Below are 16,203 nucleotides of genomic sequence, written 5' to 3'. Positions count from 1 at the left end.
GAAAGCATTCATTTTCCATAAAAAGGGACCAGCTCTGAGTGCAGAAAAAGGCTTTGAAATATGGAAAATATTGGGTTGCAAAAAGATGAAACTGAAAAACAAAAATGAAATAAAATTGAATTTAAAATGTATTTCTCAGAAAATGGCATTTTAAAAAATGTTTCTTAGAAATTTGAGAAAAATCAAAGTATGAAACAGAAGAACAGAGGGGACATAATCCGAAGTAAAAAGCAAAACAGAAGGACAAATAAGCAGAAATTAAAAGCACATTAGTGAAGAGTAAGCTGCTTGGTTACCATGACAACGCCTGCAAAACTGCACATCCAGCGCTGCGGACTTCAGATCACATTTGAATCCCCTCAAACTGGAGGGAGGATTCTGCTGACTCATCAGTGATTTGGTCAAAGTGTTTTCTTCCTGTGGCTCAGCTCTGCTGGAGGAACGGTCCTCGTCAAAAACGACCCGAACAAAGCGACTCGTTCATCTGCCCTGGTCGCTCTGACCTGGTTAGCGGCCCATGGATTATTTGCATTGATTTTTTGGGGGGGATTCTTCATTTCCTGCAGGGAAGCCGCCAACTCACCGCCATATCAGATGCATCCAGTCCATTTTTTTATCTGGATTACGCACGTTTGCTAATAATCTGGATGATATCTGATGCCGGGGACTGATCTCCAGATTTGTTCTGTGTGGTTCTGAGGGGGACCAGCGCCTCCTCTTGGATCCAGGACCAGCTCTGGAAGTAAGAAAGCCGAGCGTCACGTGTTTACATGAAAGTTACGTTCGCGATTTCAGAGCGCAGACGCTGCTCTCCTGTCGTTCAGGTTCATTGTTTTGTGCCAAGATGTGTTTGATTTTAATCAGATAATCCAGGCCAGAATTTGGTTCCAACAGATCGGAGGATTGACTCGCTCTGCCATCCTGGCTTCGTGGGAATGAAAATGAGATGTTGGGTCAGTTTGCTGTGACGTTTTGGATTTGTGCCTTCTGTTGGAGCTGAACTGAACTTGAAGTGGTGAAAACTGCTCCAGTTTTTCAGAAGCCATTATCTGTCAGCACAGGACGACAAATCTGTCTTGTTTTCACTTTGAGATTCTGAATATCTTAAAGTTTTCAGACAATCTCTTTACTTTAGAGTTCAGAACTGTCACATTGACTCCAGTGCATTTTATATATATATATATATATATATATATATATATATATATATATGTATATATAAATTTAATGCATATATATATATATATATATATATATATATATATATATATATATATATATATATATATATATATATATATATATATATATATCTCCAGACGACACAAAACCTTTGTCAGTGCAGGAGTTCCTGCTCCACTGATCCCACTGATGCACAAGACATGTGGCAGCTAGGATGAGAACAACAACAACAAACATGGAGGAATCCTCCCTGAACCAAAGCAAACAAAAGCAGCTGTTTGCTTTGGTTCAGGGAGGTTTCCACCACTCTGAATGGACTTGAAATTCTTATGAAATTGAAATTCTTATACAAATATTTTCAAGAGATGAAAAGAGCTTTAGTTTAAATCAGGTGATATAAAAACTTGAATATCGCCACCATCGTGATTTATTGTGCTATTGTCAAACTGATGCAAAAATGTTTTTGCTCACAAAGAATGAAGCAAAAAACAGAAGTGGAAGAGTCTATGTGCATCTAACTATATCTATGTCCAGTTGCAAATCTTCAATTTCAGATAAATATACTTAATTAATGGTAGTAGAATGTTTTAAAAAGAAATATAAACATGACCGATATCATAAAGCGCATTTTTGAAAAACACCATTTTGTAAACAATGTCGAAATAAAGAACTCAGCAAACTGACAATGAAAGACATCCATTTCAAAACAAAGAATGTCATGAAAAAATAAACACTGTAACTATATTGACTGAAAAACGTGACCTTGCATAAAATGGTTAAGAAAAAAGTAAAATAAAAAAGAAAGATGAAGGTCAGTGATAGAAGTGACAGTGCTTTCTATTAATATTTTAAAAAATAGATCTGTGTAGTTTGTAAAAAAGTATATATCTATTTCCTTCATGTAAATATAGCTACGTTATGGAAGCTAGTGAAAAAAGGATGGACGTCCGTGATGGAAAAGGTTGACCTCCCACCTCGTTCGTCATCTCTTTTTTCTGCATCCTGAGAGAGAGACAAGTGAGTTCTGAGACAACGTCACTGATGCGTCACAGGCGGAGAGTGCGTGGGACTTGAGGGACGTCGGTGAAGCCAAACCACGCCAGATGGGTTCTTGGCATGAGAGCGTCACACTGTAAGAACGTCTGTGTTTCCATCATTTCTGGGTTTGTTTCCAAGGCTCGTGCGCTAATGTCGTAGTTGTTTGGACGTCACCTGCTTTGACGACAGTTGTGTAGAACAGTGTTTTTCTATTGCTTGGTCAAAGACCGTCAAGAGCGCCGTGGGAAGTTGCCTCATTTCACCAAATATTTTTAAACAAATGAATTGTCCTGCCGGTGCTATCTGCAAACAGCATAGCAACTTAGCCGCGTGACACTGGCTACTATTTTTCGAAATGTGGATTTTCTCTAGATTTTGGCTGGGCCCAGCTGGGTTGCAGGCTCTGGTTTATCCTAGTAAAGAGCCTTGTTACCAGTAAAGATGAAACATGGTGACGTCCTCATACTACCGGAATACTGATGCAGCGTTCCTGTTATCTGGGAGGTTGGAACTCCGCGCTGGGAAAGACGGCACCTCTGAGTTCGGTGCACTCCAGCTATCGAGGTCAGACGAGAAGATAGCAACAAAAGCTGTTATCAGGCTTGAGTCCGAAGATAAGTAACTTCGTGATGAATATGTGATCCATTCGCAAATCCCACAGGATGAAGAGGAAATACATCTTTGCGGAATGTGTTTGTTTCTGTCACTTCTTCTTCTTTCTCTTCGGGCTTCTCCCTTCTGAGGTGGCCACAGCGGATCATCCTCCTCCATCTCCCCCTGTCCTCTGCTTCCTCTTCTCTCAAACCTACAAACCTCATGTCCTCCTTCACCACCTCCATCAATCTCCTCTGTGGCCTTCCTCTCCACCTTCTGCCTGGCAGTTCCAACCTCAACATCTTCATCTACCAATGTACTGGCTCTCTCTCTCCTCTGTACATGTCCAAACCATCTCCATCCAGCCTCTCTGACTTGGTCTCCTAAACACCTGAGCACATGTGCTGTCCCTCTGATCCTATCCTATCCTAAGGCAAACCTCCAGCTGTCTAGCTGATCTTCCACTTGCTCCCTGCTCTCATCACAGATCACAATGTCATCTGCAAACATCATTGTCCAAGGGGCTTCTTATCTAACCTCATCTGTCAACCTGTCCATCACCATCGCAAAGAGGAAGGGGCTCAGAGCTGAGCCTTGGTGCAGTCCCACCTCCACCTTGAGCTCCTGTGTTCCACCTGCAGCACACCTCACCACTGTCTCACACCTGGCGCACATGTCCTGCACCAGTCCAACATACTTCTCTGCCACTCCAGACTTCCTCATACAACACCACAACTCTTCTCTTGGCACTCTGTGTGTTTGTTTCTGTCTCTGTATTTTATTTATTCTAAACATCTACGTCAGAGACGCCATCTTGAATTGTGAACTCGGGATTGTAAGAAATCTCCCACTGTCCATCTGGAAAATCCAATGTTAGTCTGTGGGGGCGGAGCTTGGAATTTCCCACTTCTGAGGGCAGCCACACACTGCGCCAAACCCTGCCACACTTCACCTGTCCACGTCTGAGCGGTAAAGTGTGGGGAACGTCTGTGTGTGTGAGAGCGGCTCATTGATACAGCCAGTTAAAACAGCAGCTGCTGGTATGTTCCACAGGGTCGAGATGCTTGCCATCACAACATCGCCATCTCCTGGACCGACTGAATGTCCATCCAAAATGTGGTGCAGTTTAGCAGCTGAAATCAGTCGACAGTGCCTTTGAGGCGTGGAATCGAACAAAGCGCTGTGGAGAGAGTTTCCTTTGAAGGCCAGTGGGTTTAGACGTCCGTGACTTAGCAGGCTCTGCTGTTGGTGGCAAATGGAACTTTTGAGTTTGAGGAGAAGTCTGCTGAAAACTCAGTGAACTCTGGATTAGTTCCGTAATCCCCTCCTGGGCGTCGCTGACATTCATGCCAGTTATAATCCAGCCAAGTTCCACTGCAGTCACATCCGGACCAGTCCCAGCAGGGCGGTGCCTTTCAGAGAGAGAGTGGCGCTGAGACTCACTGATGTTACCCTGAATATCGCCCTCATGGTGGCTGGAAACTGCTCTGACTCATTAGTGCCCCCGCCTGGAGCTGACCAGTCGGGGTGATAGCTGAAACCAGGCTGTGGCCCCGCCACGCGCGACCCGCGCCGTGTCCTCCGCCCGTCTTTGTCAGAACTCATCACAGAAGTCCGGCGAGCCGCCTGATCTCTCGCCTGCTTCATATTCCTCCGACACATCCTCTTTGTGACTGTTGCTGGAGTTAATAGGTCCGGCGCTTCTCTAACCCCGGGTCAGCGAGGCGTTCAGTGTCCTCACAGAGCCTCGCCGCTTCCTCTTTGTCTGCTTTAATTGCCTCAGATAGTTTGTGTTCCGCTCCAGCAGCGTCATCAGCTGCGGGAATGAAGAGAAAAGGAAGATTCCGACTGTGGGATTATCTCTCATGCTGAGGAGAGGCAGCCGTCGACACGCGTGTGATGTTCGCTTGATACGATTCAGCGAGCAAAAAACAGCTGTCAACTTTGTTCAGAAGTTGATTCTTTCATTTCAACTCAATCATTCTTGTATCAGTCATGTGCAGTGGCAGCAGCTCCTGACTTCTGAACGCTCCAAGTCTCTCACAGATGACTGAGCTCCTCACATGTCTCCCCCGAGTGAATCCACTTATTGACTTTAAAGTTTGGATTTAGATGTGTTGGACTCATGGCCGTGAACATGTTTGACTCACAGCCATGAACATGTTTGACTCACAATGGTGAACATGTTTGACTCACGGCCGTGAACATGTTTGACTCACAGTGGTGAACATATTGGACTCACAGTGGTGAACATGTTTGACTCACAGTGGTGAAATGTTTGACTCACAGTGGTGAACATGTTGGACTCACAGTGGTGAACATGTTTGACTCACAGTGGTGAACATGTTGGACTCACAGTGGTGAACATATTGGACTCACAGTGGTGAACATATTGGACTCACAGTGGTGAACATGTTGGACTCACAGTGGTGAACATGTTTGACTCACAGTGGTGAACATGTTTGACTCACAGTGGTGAACATGTTGGACTCACAGTGGTGAACATATTGGACTCACAGTGGTGAACATATTGGACTCACAGTGGTGAACATGTTGGACTCACAGTGGTGAACATGTTGGACTCACAGTGGTGAACATGTTTGACTCACAATGGTGAACATGTTTGACTCACGGCCGTGAACATGTTTGACTCACAGTGGTGAACATGTTGGACTCACAGTGGTGAACATGTTTGACTCACAGTGGTGAAATGTTTGACTCACAGTGGCGAACATCTTGGACTCACAGTGGTGAACATATTGGACTCACAGTGGTGAACATGTTGGACTCACAGTGGTGAACATGTTGGACTCACAGTGGTGAACATGTTTGACTCACAGTGGTGAAATGTTTGACTCACAGTGGCGAACATCTTGGACTCACAGTGGTGAACATATTGGACTCACAGTGGTGAACATGTTGGACTCACAGTGGTGAACATGTTGGACTCACAGTGGTGAACATGTTTGACTCACAGTGGTGAACATGTTCGACTCACAGTGGTGAACATGCTGGACTCACGGCCGTGAACGTGAATGTTGGACTCAACCTTTCTTGGATTAAAGAAACCTACCTGCTAAAACAACACAGACCAACTGAGATTTCTGGAGTAAATCTTGAATTTGCACTGAGGGCAGCTCTGTGAATGGGCATCGAGGAACCCTGTTAATCTCAGTCTCACCTCACAGACAAATGTGGTGTCACAGGAGTTAATTGACTGACAGATGCCAACAACTTTTCAAATGCTGCTCAGGGCTGCTGAGACTGACTTGCATGGTGATGTTTAGAAATGGTTCTTTGTGCTTGAGAGGTTCCTCAAACACACCATGAGCTATGTTCTTCCAGTCCTGGCTGAGTGAGAAAACAAGCGGGGTGGATCCCGTCTGTGACCCTTCAGGGGCTCATCCCGACCAGACGTCCGTGCCCCACTCAGTCCGGACTTTAAATTAATCCTCTTAATCTGAAGATTATTGGGGAACAGGAGCATGCGGCGATTGGTAGCGTCTCTTCAGTCGGAGAGTTCTGATCCAGAGCCTCTGCTGTGTTCAGTGCAGCCGGACTGGAGCTGTCTCCTTCTGACTCTGGAAGACGGAGGCAGGTGTGAAGGCGGTTGTATGTTTGTGCTGTAACATTATGACCGGTGGCGATTCTGCCTCGGCTCATCTTGGTACTGGAGGAAGCAGGAAGACCAGCGGGCCTCTCAGAGTTGGCGTGAGGAAGTCCAGCGTCAGTGCAGTGCTCCACAGTGTAGTTAAACCCATCGGCAATGCAAGCGACTCACATCTGGCTCATACCTTGCTGCCCTCTCCTGTGGCCCTCAGACTCCACTAGGGACCACGTCCAGCATCAGAGCCCTCTAGTGGACGCGGGTGTTACAACGCGTGGTCATCTACATCAAACTGCTTCTTCTTACGTAAAAGTAGTTTTATTCACCTCATCATTCTTTCTAACTCTGAGTAGAGTTACTATTTTCGTTAATACTTCTGATGCATTTAATTTATTGATCAATTTAAAATCTTTTTTTTTTATACACTTTTGAGTTTATCTACGACTCATCTTGTTCATGTGACGTGTTTCATGAACCTCTGGATGAAAACAGAAGCGGCTGTGGGCCACAGATCAGCGCTGAATGTGTTAGAGCCAATATTGCATCTCAGCCTGTTGCTGCAGAAGAATCTGCCGCCGGCAGTCGTCCAACACTCTGGACGTCTGGAGGGACTTGTGATCTGAATGATGTCACTGAGGAATAGTGATCTCTGCTTGTTAACTTTTATGAACAAGCAGTTTAATCCTCATTTGTGAGTTGGACTCTGCAGTAGTCGGAGAAATGAGCGTGTCAGCGGGGTGTCTGTTCCTCTAACTCCGAATGAGACCTGAGCTGGGTGAAACCATAAAACTCACAACAATTTATACCTCAGGAAGTAATGGGAACAGGCTTGATCCATTCCAGATCCAGGGCTCCACAGACCACCCCTTAACTGGGATTACATGGCTCATCAGCAGAACACAGTCCAGGCGCACATACTGTGGCTCCTCTGGAGGGTGCATGTCCCACACCTGTCAACTTACACCTTTTCCCCAGATTCTATACACTGGTCATATGTTATATGACCAGTGTCATTATCGAAGGTTCCCTGGATTAAAATTCAGTTTCAAACTGCGATGGTGAACCAAAGTCCACCACACTCTGCACAGCTGCGGAGCTGGAGAGGGCGGCACCGCCACGGTCCCGTCGCGTTCACGTGTGCAGGTCCAATGCAGCGAGTGTGTCACGTATTTATCGAATTTATCGTGAGATGCAGAATTGTCATCGTGGAGACTGTGTTTGGCGGTACATCATGTACGATAAGTTATCGCCCACCCCTAGACCCTAGACGGGAGGCTTTGCCCTGACCCCAGCCAGTGCAGTCAACCGTAATGTATCAGCGTAAGACACAAGGAGGTGACCTCGGTGTCACCCTGGCACAGTGTCAGGCAGGAGCATGCATTGTGTATGTGAACCATTGTGAGATGGACCCAGGAATTGATGTTGGTGAAGCTGGTGTTGCAAAATAATGAACTCCCCACCCAGGCATGGCGTATAAGGGACACCACTTGCCGAGCCAGCCTTGCGATTGTGTGTACTACTATGTACTACTGTGTGTCTGCACTTGACCGACCCACTTCATGGGACTCAGAAGGCGCCTGTGGCACCATGGTGTGTTTCAGGACAACTCTAAATACGGAGCAAAGGGCATATTTCCATTTCCAATTCCAGGGAATTTTGGAATTTGGAAACTTTTCCTGCATTTTGTGTGGAACTTTTTCTTTCTATTACTCCCTTATTTCAGGGTCAAATGCTCATTTTGTTACGTTCATTTTTTCAATGCCACGTCCACCAATCAAAGTTCAGATTTTGCTCGACAAAAAAAACAAAACAAAGCATGACAATCTGCTACTTTTTGATCAATTTCAGCAAAACCAAAGGGGAGCAACACCCGTCTCATGGACACCAGGATGATGGCACTACAAGTAGGACACTGTACAAGAACTGATGTACAGAAATGTCGGATGTCCTGCTGAAAAAATGGGGCGTCCAGTTCAGGGCTTCCCTTGGATGGAGGCTGACATCGTCTGATTACACACAGGGCTGACAGAATCGACTCATGCACGCATGCTGGGATCATGTGCTCAGGCTAAAGTGTGTTTGGGCCACATCCCATTCCTCGTGTACAGATGTGAGCTTGTGGTGGCACAGCACTGTGAGGTGACATGGTCACATGATCCGCTCCACCATGGTTGGCCAGCATGAGCCGACAGTTGTTCTCTGTGCCAAACAACAGGCCGAGGCTGAAATGACCAAACTCTCCTCACAAGCGTCGCCCAGCAGCAGCTCACTTCTGGCCAGCAGATGCTACTGAGAGCCTTGAATGTCGACCGCAGTGGACAGAACCAGCAGCACTCCTCCTCCACATGAAAGACATTTCAGAGTCATGAGTAATAATGCAACATCTGAGTTCAGTCAGAGCTTCATTTTATTAGCTGCCATACAGAGAAGGACCACAATAACAAGAGCTTCCAGCTGACTTCTGATCACAGCCTTGGATTGATCACAGATGTGATTGGAAAGGTCACAAAATCAACTCTGCCTGAAGGTCTCGCCAACTGTAAACCTGACACGTCAACAGGTGGCTGCTATTTTAGGAGTCTGAAGTGGAGAAGAAGACCCATGCATTTTCTTCCACTCTTCTGCAGACCAGTCCCAGGTTGCAGCAGTGGCAGTAAAGAAGCCCAGACTTTCCTGTCCCTAGAAACCTCCTGCAGTTGAACATGGGGGGGAGGGGGAACTAGGGAGTCCCGGGTGGAGACGAGGTCCGCCACAGCTTTAGGAGTCTCAGAGTCTTGTTCAGGCTTGAGGAACAGTGCAGTTGGATTGGCATCTTCAGTCATGAGGAATGGAAGCAGAAAGTGCTGAGCCAGAAGACAAAGCTCTCCACTGACAGGTGGACTCCTCTCACCTGTGGTCGCCAGCTCTGCAATGAAGAACCAGAGTTCCTCTGTCTCAGAGAAAGAGACTCATCCTGGAGAAGGTGAGGAGTTCACCTGGGTCCAACAGTGGTGTCAGCCATTTCCACGTGTGAACTGGTTTCTTCTTGGACATTGGACACAGTAGAGTGTAAGAGCAAACAGCACCAAGGTCACGTGTCCAAACGTTCTCCACTGTTATGAAGCACATTGTGACGTTACAAAGGTGAAGGTGCAGTGATCGTAGTCATTATGATTTTACTGTATTTCCTGACATGATACAGCAACATGAACTGCCAGGTCGTGTAATTTTACTGCATGTTTTTCTGAAATGTTAGTGTCCTCACCAACAATCACGTCGACTCAAAAATGGCCGATGTTCTCATGTCGGTCATTGACCTGACAGGACTTGAGTGAGAGAGCGAGTTGCCCAAATCTGCAGACAGAAAGTCGATACGGACCCGATGCAGTGGAGACGCTGTGACCCACTTCTCTGGTTCCTCACACTCCTCTCTCTGGGTCAGTGGAGCAGTTCCCCAGACTCATGATGATGATGATGATGATGGTGGTGGACACGGGGTCTGGGTTCAGTCTGGGTCGCTGAGGAGACGTCCTTCTTCTGCTGATCGTCCGCTGCTGTTTTGTTTTTCAACACATTCACAGCGTGATGTTTTTCATCGACAAATTTGTTCTGAAACAATCATCACGCTGCAGGACTCCCAGGAGCTTCACAAGTGGTTTTCTCCCCCTAGAGTCCCAGTTCAGTTCATCCAGCTGGGACTGGGAGCATCAGGCATCAGGGGCTGGGAGTGTCCCAGCTTGGTCCCAAGGAGTGGCAGGACTTGCAGGACCCACCTGGCGTTTCAGACTGCAAACATCCAGGAAGTTGGCTGCAGGAGAGCAAAGGCACCCAAGACTCCTGCACTCCCTCTGCCAGAGTGTGAGGGTTATGAATGTTCAGGCCTGGTTTGGGTCTGAACAGCGCATCCTTCTTCCCGAGGCGTGATATATTGACAGTGTGAAAGTGGACTTTTGCGTCCTATGCTGACGCCAAAGGCATGTTGAGACAATCGATTTTCAACTGAAGCAAATGTCCCACCTTCTGCAGCACATCCTGACGAAAGACGGAGGCTGGGGTTAGGTGAAGCATGTCGTGCCTTCTGTTCTGCATGTAGCTACCTGTCAATTGCTATTTATTGAGTTTCAGTCCCTGTGACTTGCGCCGTCACTCAGGAGGAGAGTCATGTTAGGGCTTATAAATTGCAACTGACATCCAGGGCCAGTCAGCAAATAGAGCGTCCGAATGTCTCAGTAACGTGCAGTGTGGTCGGCTGCCTCGCGCATCCGTTTAGGGCCCAAAAGCCCATCTTCCCAAGGTCAGTGTATCACACCATGGTGGTCATCCAGAAGAACAGACCTGTGGGAAACTGGAAGTGGTCATTGTTTATGTTTGCTGCTCAACAAACAATATGTTTATTTTCAAGTTTAGCTGGACAAACCCGACCTGCACGGACGAGTCACTGACCATGAATGGTTTGTTTGCAAACAGTCTTTCCCTCTTTGATTGACCCACTCACTCTCGTGTTATTCACAAGGATTCGTGCGTCAAGTGCTGTCGGACTGACGGATCAGTGTTTGCAATGTTTCCATGGAAATAAGGACAGATGCTGTGTGCATATTGGCAATGTGTTTGTGTGCGACTGTGACTCTTGCTTGAGTCTTGGCTTGCGACGTGTGTCCATGTTTGTGTGTAGATGTTTGTGTCTGTCTGTGTGTTCTTGCTCACATGCTTGTGCTTCAGTGCAGATCCCTTGCGTTGTGTGGGTGTGTGTTGGCACTTGTGGAAGTGTGTTGCAACTGAGTTTGTGAGTCTCACATCATTTTCTCACCACTAACTATCGCAGCGCTCGTGCTGCTGGACTGAGCAGCAGCGGCTGTTTGACCTGAGCATTAGACGCTCGCTCACACACACTCACACTCCCTCTCTCTCTCTTTCTCTCCCTCTCTCCCTCTCTCTCTGTGTCTCAGTGAGCCGGCGTGAGCGGTGAGTCAGGACCAGCAGCTGCCGCCGTCGCTGTGACTGAGTGAGACCTGGAGGAGACTCGTGTCGTCAGGAGCGATCCAGCCGGTGAGACTCTGCTTCTGTCTTCTGCATGAGCGTCTCGGGCTGCGGCCGTGCCGCCACGTTCCTCTCAGCTGTTGGGAGTCTTTGAGGGGGACTCACACGTGGACGCGTGAATGAGCTTGTGGTCCGCGGATATAACTCGCTAGAGGGCGCTGGAGCTGCCAGTAACTTTGATCTCTTAGCTTTTAAACCTGTGAACTGGTGAGCTGCAAATGAATGGATGAATGCTGAGTTACCACGCGACAGTCGTTCATATCTTTATCCCAGCGAGTGAGCATAGAATCTCAACACATTCCTCAGCCAGGGTGAGGACGAGCTAACTTATCCTGTGCTGCAGGATTGTGACTGGGATTCCAAATTTCCGGAGACACTGTGGGGCAAGCCTACATGGCAGCGTTCATGTGCTATGACTGTCGAAACAAAAATAATGCGAGACCTCTAAACACTTGGTTAAACTCGGTTAAGTGGAAGTGTCCTTGGAGGCTCACATGCTTCAACAACCTCTCATGTATTTGTAGTGTCTTGCTAGAAAGCAGCACGTCGAAGTGGCTGTTCTTTCATTTAAATTATTATATTTAAAACTCAAAAATCTTTCGGTCCACATCAAGTGCTACAGTGGGCCAGCTTTGGCCCCTGGTCCTTAGGTTTGATATTAACCACGAGACCCCGTTGCTGTTCAGAGTGTAGAGAGACAAAGGTGAAGAGTTGTCTGTTGGCTCCACTCTTTGGTCAGAGGAAGGCTTCACCCCTGTCTCACTGAGAGTCTGGGAGTCGAAGAACACATCCATCTCCACCAGCCTCCAGTCTCTGATCACGCTTGTCGAACGTCTCCACAGAGAGTGTGCACCTCTGGATGTAGCAGAGTAAATCCTTCTTCACGTCTGATGTGATGCACAGACTGAACAAGTCTGTACTTAATAATTCATGCAGAAAGCCTTCTGTCAAAGCTGAGTCCAGCTCCACGACTGAAGGTTCTATGGAGACCCGTGCTGCTCCACCAGAAGCTCCGAGTTTGTCTCCAGTGACTCGCCATTTTCGGGACAAACGTTTGAAGATGAACGAGTCAATAAAAGTGTCCACCGGGGAATCTGTTCAGGACTTTTCCCCTCGTCTGCCTCAGCCTCCATGGCTTTTCCACCATGAAGATTAAAGCCGACTTGTGGGCAGAGAGCTCGGTGCATTTAGCGCCATTAGTTCCACGTAATTGAAAAGTGGGTCCTGCAGCGGTCTCAGTTCTGGTTTGTGACTCACGGCCCACAGAAGTGGAGTCGCAGGAAAACTGTGCTCGCTGATCTTTTGGGTTGTTATCGGCAATTCAGCTTCAAAACGTTCCATCAGCAGCGGCCGGAGACTTTTGCTGCTCCAGGGCGGCTGGATGAGTCTGGGTGAGGGTGGAGGGGTGGGGGCGGGGGGCGCTGGTGCTGGATACGGATCCCCTCCAGGGTTCGACCTCAGCCTGAACCCATGAGACGAGCTTCGCCGGGAGTCAAGTATGGGCCGATGGTCGGGCTGCAGGTCTGATTCTTATCTCTGGGTGTCGATGTTCCGGTGCAAATATACGACGTGGAGCTGGATCCTGGGAGACAGACGTCATATATCAATCAGGCCGTAACTTTATGACCGGCCACCAGATCTCACTGTGAGGTCACTGGTGCTTACGTCCTGGGGTTGGATGGCATTGAGGTGACGTGTATTACATCTGAATAGACCTGAGTGTCAGTGTTCAGGATCGATATGTAGTGGTTTAGACCCCGAAATGTGTCTTGCCCAGAGGTAGAAACCAGGTGGAGGGTTTGAGGAAGCTGAAACCACCTTTGCTGGAGCAGGAGGATGGACACGGTTGCAGGCCACCAGTTCTGTGGTCACTGTCTCTCGGCTAGACTAGAATCAGACTAGAGAGAGCAGAATCAGAAACAGTCCTCACCTCCCTGCCAAGAGTGTGACGCTGTAATGAAGGCGGATTTTTGTGATCTGACCTGATGAGGAACACTTTTGCTAGATGTGCTGGAAGCCTGTCAGAGGTTGGGTCCCATCAGGGAGACAAAAATGGCGTCCACAACTCCAGATGTGTTCTGGTGGAACAGTGGCATCGCGGGGACAACCTGCCAGCCAGGTAAGTCCTGGGACCAGGCTCAGCTGAGCATCACCCGAAGGCCACCACTGCTGCACCTCTGATGTCAGAGCACGATTCTCAGAGGAGGCTCCGTGAGGCCTGAAGCCCTCCTGCTGGCTGGAGGTGGCCTGGACCAGCTGCACAGCAAAGAACCTGGGCAGGCGAGTGGACCTTCAGAAGCCATGACTTGAATTATAGCTACAATCATTGACTGAAATCTCAACATTCTGACGGTATCAGAGACAATCTTTGGAGTTTTACAGGCTGTGTGGAAGTATCTGATTCACACTCATCACTGTGTGGACACGACTCATTAACTGGCTCGGCTGATGAGCTGCTGGATTGAGTGAATGTTCTCTCAGTTACTGTGACTCCTGTAATTAACGCAGGGCTCAGTTCCCCAGCTGCTCCAGATGTGCAGCACATCAGCGTGGAAGCATCTCAGAGGACAAAAGATTCGGAACCGTAGATTCATGAGCACCAGAGCAAATGCTTTCCTGCGCTCGTACGTCCTGACACGCAAGGTCAGAATGGAGAAGTCTGCAGGGGACCAAAGTTCATCAGGCTCTCCACTGAGCGCTGGGTTGCTCCTCTCACCTGTGGTCTCCAGCTCTGGAGTGACTCAAAGATCTAGAGGTTCTCTGTCTGGACTGTGAGAAGCTCAGGCATCCATGAGGGGCTCAGAAGAGCACCTCTGCTTCTCGAAGTGGTCAGAGGTGTTCACCTAGAAGGAGGCCCCGGGGCAGACCCTGGAACAACTCGGTGGAGAACTGCAGAGAGGGAAGTCTCTTGGGCCTCTTTCCCTCAGCCGCTGCCCCTGTGACCAGACCATTGAGATGTGAAAGGAACAAGACATAAGAACTTTACCATTCCTTCTTGATGGTCAGTATCTGCTGTCCATTGATCAAATCCGTCTCCTTGAATTGTTCGCTCACGCCCCACACTCTCACTCCAGTCTGTCTCCGCTCCTCTGAGAAATCCTCAGGTCCCAGTATCAAGTCACAAACGTTCCTCCACGGTCACTTGGCACCTCAGCTCAGCCCAGCACCATCTGCAGCTGGTGTCAGTTCTACTGTAATTCTGATTCTAAAGAAGTCAGTCAGTGAATCCAGATGCATGAAAGAGAAAGATCCCGTCAGAGAGGCAATGCGTGTCGTAACTATCCTGTTCCAGCTGCAAATGATCAGGTATATTTTGTAGAGGGACCTGAGCCAGAACCTTCGCTGTGACGGATACCCACGGTTTCCATGACAAAGCAGATGTTTGGAGAAGCAAGCCAAGATTTCCAGACAGGGAAGTCTTCAGCGAGAAGAACCGGAGTGATCGGATTCTGGAGAACAGTTTAGCCTCAATGTCGTATTAATAACTCCCGACCCTCGCTGCGGTGTCCTCAGGCGACCCAAGTCTCTGGTTTCTTTCAGTTTGGCATCCGATCTTTTATGCTGGAGTGGACTTCAGCAGAGATTTGCTAAGGATCACTGGACCTTTGTTCGCTTAGCACCCGGCGTTCTGTTCGACCTTCAACCAGTGATTCAAGGGTCCAGGTGCAGATGTCCTGGTGTTTGTTTTGACTTCTGGTGAAGCTCAAGGTGGAGTCCAAACTTATATTTTTTGTAATTTTTCTCCAGAGATCTGAAAACAGAACTATAAAATTGGCACCTCAGAGCGATCCCAAAACAAGTCTTAACATAGACATAGACCTTTGTACGTGGTCACATCGGAATCCTTATATGGTGAACGACTGAAGTTCTCTCGACCTTCTGATGTTCTCTGAAGTCTGTGGCTCATGTTTGTTTCTGCATGTTTCTGTAGCCTCTTGGCTTGACAGATTGACAGAAAGAGAGGAACGTGAATCAATCTCCCTTCAGGAGGTGGCAGCTGGGGGGGGCCTGGTTTGACTTTCCTCCATGACCCAGATGGAAACATAATCCACCCATCTGGTCCCAGGTGCCACGGAACCAAAGGTCCGCCACAAATCATTTTTACAGTCCTCACCTGAAGGGCTGTGGTGCCGCAGGTGAACGGAGCAGTTTGCTTCACTGTCTTCCATCCAGAAGAAGGGACGGCATTACATAAGTGCTCTTCACATAACGCCGTCTTCGCTTGCGAGGCGGCAGTTAGACTGCCAACCTCGAATTATCCACCTCTGCGGCTTGTAAAGACTCAGAGAAACTCTCGGCCTGACCTAGTTTGCAGATTTACGTCAGCTTCAACCCACATTCAGTCCAGCGCCGAGCAGATGTGCCAGGCCTCGTGAAACCAGAGCTCACTTTCACATCCTGCCTGTGATCAACCGTCCAGTGGAGGAACCAGAGGTCACAGGTCGGAGGGGAAGTTGGGGGAAATCAAGGAGGATTGATGAGCCGAGCTGCGGGTTCCGACTGTGAACGCAACAGAAGCATGATGTTCTCATAATATCTGCCACTTCTCTGGGGTTGCTGGAGCCCATCCCAGCCACGCTCCTTTACGTCATTTGGACAGAGAAGTTGTTCAGATGTTTACATCCGTCATGGTCTCCAACATTTCCGGACCATGAGGGAGCAGGAAGCCACCAACTTCCTGTTCCCATTACCCTAGGAATCCAGAAGCCTATATCTGTAATAAGCACAACTGATTTGGGACTGGAGTTCCACGCTCTGTCTGCCCA

General features: G+C 48.1%; 1 protein-coding gene across 2 annotated transcripts in view; it reads left to right on the top strand.

Moving 5' to 3' along the window:
• The first annotated feature begins 444 nt into the window (after positions 1–444).
• Positions 445–16,203, top strand: part of LOC128752583 (tenascin-like) — a 37,533-nt gene continuing 21,774 nt past the window's right edge. For both annotated transcript variants that reach the window (XM_053853949.1, XM_053853948.1), the window contains exons 1-2: positions 445–742; positions 11,347–11,446. The gene's annotated coding sequence lies outside the window, so the exon portion shown is untranslated. The remainder of the gene's footprint in view (positions 743–11,346; positions 11,447–16,203) is intronic.

The sequence above is a fragment of the Synchiropus splendidus genome, chromosome 1 (assembly GCF_027744825.2).
Source record: "Synchiropus splendidus isolate RoL2022-P1 chromosome 1, RoL_Sspl_1.0, whole genome shotgun sequence".
Lineage (NCBI taxonomy): Eukaryota > Metazoa > Chordata > Actinopteri > Syngnathiformes > Callionymidae > Synchiropus > Synchiropus splendidus.
This window is presented reverse-complemented; position numbering and strand designations above follow the sequence as displayed.